Source organism: Anolis sagrei, chromosome 4, assembly GCF_037176765.1.
Source record: "Anolis sagrei isolate rAnoSag1 chromosome 4, rAnoSag1.mat, whole genome shotgun sequence".
NCBI classification, from domain to species: Eukaryota; Metazoa; Chordata; class Lepidosauria; order Squamata; family Dactyloidae; genus Anolis; species Anolis sagrei.
In genome coordinates, this window is record NC_090024.1 from 130,512,246 (window position 1) to 130,518,738 (window position 6,493).

Genomic DNA, 6,493 nt, shown 5'->3' on the forward strand with positions numbered 1-6,493 from the left:
CGGCCACCTTTCTGGCAAAACGTGTCTATTTATTTCTCAGTAGGGGTGGTGATGTTGATATCCTTTTCAGAACTGTAAAGTCAATTTGAAAAAGATCCACAATGCTTGGCGAGAGTTGCATGCATGCCGACTGGCGGCAGTACCCACCCCTCACCAGCACCCGCAGGGGTACTCAGCTGCTCAGGAATGGCATCGTGATAGACAATGTGCAAAGCCGGCCAGCCTTTGTCTTGGCTCCTGTCACGCAGCCGCCCTGCACCAAGGGGGATCTGGGCTGAGCAACTTCTAAGCCTTCACAGCTTCTCTGGTAGATAATTGAAGACCAGCAGGGGTCTGTGGACCACAACACAAAAACAACTGGCTCACAATACTCTTGTAGGGAGCTAGTCATCCCCTTACATCTAAAAATGGCAACAGACATAGAGAGCTACAATTAGAGCTCAGTCAACCAACAACAACAAGAAGCATTATTACAGTCGAAAAACCCAAATAGCTAAATATGTATGCTAGGCATCACTTTTATAGCAAGAGCTTTGATACCAAGGACAGAGGAGACCCGGGCAGGACTGCTGACTGACAGGTCAGAGGTTTGAATCCAGGGAGAGCGGGTTGAGCTCCCTCTGTCAGCTCCAGCTCCCTATGTAAATACACGTGAGAAGCCTCACATAAGGATGGTAAGACACCAAAAAACATCCCAGCGTTCCCTGGGAAACATCCTTGCAGACGGCCAATTCTCTCGCACCAGAAGTGACTTGCAGTTTCTCAAGTTGCTCCTGACATGAAAAACAAACAAACAAACAAAAAACCCAAGGATAAAAATAACATGGATTGAAGAGAATAGGTTCCTATCTATCTATCTATCTATCTATCTATCTAGCTATATACAACCTCTGAGGATGCTTGCCATAGATGCAGGAGAAATGTCAGGAGACAATGCCACTAGAACGTGGCCATATAGCCTGAAAAAGCTACAACAACCCACTATAGATATATATATTCAACTTGTTTTGGTAAGCTTTTCATCCAGAACGAACAATCTATATAAATAAAAATGTAATGTTCATTTGTGGGTTTAACATAACTAAAAAACCACTGGACAAATTGACACCAAATTTGGACACAATACATGTATCAGGCCAATGAGTGACCATCACTCATAAAAACGCTGAAAAACACAGCAGAAGAGACTTAAAAGGCGAAAAAATACAAAATTACATTACAACGCATGCGCAAAACCACATATATATATGCAAACACATGTATATACACAAATATACACACATATACACACTCTAAGCACATATACACAGACTGGGCCACAGCAACGTGTGGCAGGGGATGGCTAGTATGAAATAAAACCATCATGTAAATATAGGTAATATTATGTTTACTTTTCATCAGCTTCTGCTTCCCGTATAGTTTCTACTTTTGAGACCATGTTTTTAATATGGAGGTGAGTGAGGGCTCTGAGCCAGGCTCTCCTGTTTTCTCTGTTTTGCTGTATAGACAGTCCTCAAGTTACAAACATCCAACTTACAAATGACTCCTGGTTAAGAACAGAGGTGAGGCAACAGGGAGTGAGAGAAATCTACCCCTCAAAAGAGAAATTCACTCCTGAAAGATTTATTATCATGGGGAAAAGGTGTCTCCGCTGAAGCTTTCTCACCAAATTGTTTCCACAACAAGGCAATTTTTTTTCAAAATCCAATTATCACTGGAACAGAAACTGAGGGGAAATCTTCCGAACAGGGCACAGACAACAAAACAAACCCACAGGGGTGTTAACCCTTTCCTATGCTATCTATCGATCAATCTATTTTGCTGGAATTACACTTTAAAATGTATATGTTTTGACTTACACACATTCTCAACTTAAGAAGCTATCTTGTTCATAACTTGGGGACTGCCTGTACTCAGGGATCCCGAAGGAGCTGTTGTCTACTTTGCCTCTTGAAGGCAGGCACACATGGCTACAGCAGGATCAAGCAGAGGGGTCAAACTTATGCCTCTCCAGATGTTTGGGCCTCCAACTCCCAGAAACCCTAGCTAGCTTGTCCAAAGGCCAGGAATTCTGGGAGCTGAAGTCCAGAACACCTAGAGATCCACAAGTTTGATGCCATTGAACAAACTTCCCCCAATCGTTCCTAGTTCAAGTATAGTTGTATTGTTTTCTGCAGATAAGTTAGGGCAAACTGACAATGGAAGTCTATGCTTCCCCCATCCATCCATCCTTCACAGTGCTTCCAATATCTCTATTTATTTTTTTATCGTCTAAATAAATAAAAATGTAATGTTCATTTGTGGGATTAACATAACTCAAAAACCACTGGACGAATTGCCGCCAAATTTGGCCACAAGACACCTACTAACCCAAGGAGTGACATCACTCAAAAAAAATTGATTTTGGAAGTTGTCGTTGCTGGGATTTATAGTTCACCTATAATCAAAGAGCATTCTGAACTCCACCAGTGATGGAATTGAACCAAATGTGGCACACAGAACTCCCATGACCAACAGAAAACACTCAAAGAGTTTGGTGGGCATTGACCTTGAGTTTGGGAGTTGTAGTTCACCTACACCCAGAGAGCACTGTGGACTCAAACAATGATGGATCTGGACCAAACTTTCCCCAAATTCACAATATGCCAAAATGTGAACACTGATGGAGTTTGGGGAAAATAGATCTTGCCATTTGAGAGTTGTAGTTACAGGGATTTATAGTTCACCTACAATCAAAGAGCATTTTGAACCCCACAAATGGCAGAATTGGGGCAAACTTCCCACACAGAACCCCCACAACCAACTAGAAAATACTTAAGGCTATCTGGTCCAACTCCCTTCACCAGGGCAAGAAAACATAATCAAAGCCCTCCTGACAAAGAGCCATCCAGCCATAGACAGAGATAGATAGATATGATGATGATGATAATAATAATAATAATAATAATAAACTTTATTTATACCCCGCCACCATCTCCCCAACGGGACTCGGAGAGGCTTACATGGGGCCAAGCCCGGACAACATATTACAGCAAAATAAAACCAAAACATAAAGAAACAACATCATCAAAATTACAATACATATATATATATATATATATATATATATGAGATATATATATATATATATATATATATATATATATATAATTGACACACACACAGAGATATAGTATCATAGATTTGAAAGGGACCCCTAAAGAAGGACAATGATATGTTTCATGTTCCAGAGTAGACAAACTAGATAATCTCCACATCAACACTGACAAAGAAACAACAAGAAATACTTTTAACCCATCAAGACATTACATATATTAGAAACCAACACTTTCTCATTACTTTATTTTCCAGATCACCAGACTGGGCCACAGCAACGCGTGGCAGGGGATCGCTAGTGTAATATAAATATATAATTATAATATCATATTATATCTCTATTTTTATCGTATATAATAAAAGTGAATGAATGTATGTGGGTAGTGGATGTTTGTAGGCAATTTCCTATTGGCTCCCACTTCCAGGGAGCCCTGTGACCCCCCCAACCTTCGGATTTGGACCCAACTGAGATAGGACTAGATGCCATCAGGCACTATATCAAGAACGAAGCAGTAAGAATCATAGAATCAAAGAGTTGGAAGAGACGTCATGGGCCATCCAGTCCAACCCCCTGCCAAGAAGCAGGAATATTGCATTCAAATCACCCCTGACAGATGGCCATCCAGCCTCTGTTTAAAAGCTACTCTATAAACAGCTCATCTTAGCACAAGTGCTGTTACTATTTTACATCTATTTTACAACCCCCCTTTGCCCTCCCTCTATATTTTGGGAAGGATCCGCTCACCATCAAGAGACTGGCTTTGGGAAGACAGCGATCACTTCTCTTCAGCCTCTCAGCAGGAGCACGCGCGGAGATCTCCCTCCTCCTCCTCCCGCCAACCCAGATGAGAGCTGCTTCGACGCCCCGCCCCTCCCATGCACGCTGGCCAATGGCGACAGGGGGCGGATCCCCAACGCCGTCCTCTTCCACGCAAGCGCGGCTTGGACGGCTGCCACGTCACGCAGCGCTTCTTGCGCGAGGAGGAGGGCGGGCGTTGCTGCCGTGGCAACGGCACTGACGCGTCCTCGCCAGTGACGTCACTCTCCCTGACACGTCATCGCCTTTTTTATCGGATCTGCAAAAAAAAAAAAAGAGGGGAAATGGCACATGCCCATCAAGGGACAGAGAGCTTCATCTATGCAGATGATCGTGCCATTACCACTCAAGCAGGGAGCTTTGAGATGGTTGAAAAGAAGCTCTGCTAAGCTCTAGGTGCTTTTGCTGCCTATTACAGGGAAACCAGCTGATCCTTAATCCATCTAAAACACAGACATGTGCCTTTCACCTTAAGAACAGAGAAGCATCCTGAGCTCTGAGGATCTCCTGGGAAGGAATCCCACTGGAGCATTGCAGCGCACCCAAATACCTGGGAGTCACTCTGGACCGTGCTCTGACCTAGAAGAACCACTGCCTGAACATCAAACAAAAAGTGGGTGCCAGAAACAATATCATACGAAAGCTGACTGGCACAACCTGGGGATCACAACCAGGTACAGTGAAGACATCTGCCCTTGCGCTATGCTACTCTGCTGCTGAGTACGCATGCCCAGTGTGGAACACATCTCACCACACTAAAACAGTGGGTGTGGCTCTTAATGAGACATGCCACATTATCACGGGGTGTCTGCGCCCTACACCACTGGAGAAATTACACTGCTTACCGAGTATTGCACCACCTGACATCCGCCGGGAAGTAGCAGCCAATAATGAAAGGACCAAGGCAGAGATATCTCCAGTTCATCCCCTGTTTGGGTATCAGCCAGCACGCCAACGACTTAAATCAAGACATAGGTTTTTTTTAGATCTACAGAGACACTCGCTGGAACACCTCAGCAAGCGAGAGTCCAAAAGTGGCAGGCCCAAACCCAGCATCTCAATCCATGGGTGATACCAGATGAGAGATTCCCCCCTGGGCACACAGAAGACTGGGCAACTTGGAAGGCGCTGAACAGACTGCGCTCTGGCACCACGAGATGCAGAGCCAATCTTAAGAAATGGGGTTACAAAGTGGAACCCACGACATGCGAGTGTGGAGAAGAGCAAACCACTGACCACCTGCTGCAATGCACCCTGAGCCCTGCCACATGCACAATGGAGGACCTTCTTGCGGCAACACCAGAGGCACTCCAAGTGGCCAGATACTGGTCAAAGGACATTTAACCGACTACCAAGTTTGCAAAATCTGTGTTTTTTGTTTTTGTTTTAATTTGTGTGTTGGTTTTGTTCTGTTAGAAGTGTAATACAATGGTATGGTTGCTGATGACACGATAAATAAATAAATATTCGATTTTTTGATAGTTCTGAGGACCTCATAATATAAACAGGAGGGAGAGGTGGAAAATCCTGCAGGTGAGAACATAGAGGCCCCTTCTACACTGCCATATAAAATCCAGATTTAACTGCTTTGAACCGGATTATATGGCAGTATAGACACACAGAATCATAGAGATTGTGGCGCAGCTGGCTGAGTGTCAGCCGCATTAAGATCACTCTGACCAAAAGGTCATGAGTTCGAAGCCAGCCCGGGTTGGAGTAGGTTTCCAACCAATTGTGTGTAGCCTGTTGTCGACCTTTGCAACCCGAAAGACAGTTGCATCTGTCAAGTAGGAAAATTAGGTACCACCTTAAAGTGTGGGGAGGCTAAATTAACTAATTTATGAGGCCATAAAAAAGACTCCAGCAAAGCACTCCAGCAAGGAAGCATGCGGGGAATGCGGAAGTGCTTCATCAGCGTTGCAGATGGACGATGAAAGCGACAGCTCCCCTGGTGGCCAGAAAAAGTTAAATAGCTTCTGTCTGTATATGTTGTATGTCAAAATTGGCATTGAATGTTTGCCATATATGTGTACATTGTAATCCGCCCTGAGTCCCCTGCGGGGTGAGAAGGGCGGAATATAAAAGCTGTAAATAAAATAAATAAATAAATAAATAAATAAAGTTGGAAGAGACCTCATGGGCCATCCAGTCCAACCCCCTGTCAAGAAGCAGGAAAATTGCATTCAAAGCACCCCCAACAGATGGCCATCCAGCCTCTATTTAAAAGCCTCCAAAGAAGGAGCCTCTACCACACTCCGGGGCAGAAAGTTCCTCTGCTGAACAGCTCTCACAGTCAGGAAGTTCTTCCTAATATTCAGATGGAATCTCCTTTCTCAGGTCCCTTCTACACAGATTGTCAAAACAGACAATCCACATAATTATTTAATTTTATTTAAAACTTTTATATCCCGATCTTCTCTAACCTCCGTAGAGGGACTCAGACTGGCTTACAGCAAGGATTCAATGCTAATAGTACAATCTAAAAACATCATATAATAACAAGTTAAAATACATATACATTAAAATTACAAATAAGCCAAATCGTATGTGTGGTCGATAACTTTGTTCTGTAGCCGGTCT

The 6,493-nt window shown here is 43.7% G+C and overlaps 1 protein-coding gene across 2 annotated transcripts in view; it reads right to left on the minus strand.

Moving 5' to 3' along the window:
* UAP1 (UDP-N-acetylglucosamine pyrophosphorylase 1) overlaps positions 1 to 3,951 on the minus strand; it is a 30,210-nt gene extending 26,259 nt beyond the window's left edge. For both annotated transcript variants that reach the window (XM_060774371.2, XM_060774370.2), the window contains exon 1: positions 3,842 to 3,951. The gene's annotated coding sequence lies outside the window, so the exon portion shown is untranslated. The remainder of the gene's footprint in view (positions 1 to 3,841) is intronic.
* Positions 3,952 to 6,493: the final 2,542 nt, after the last annotated feature.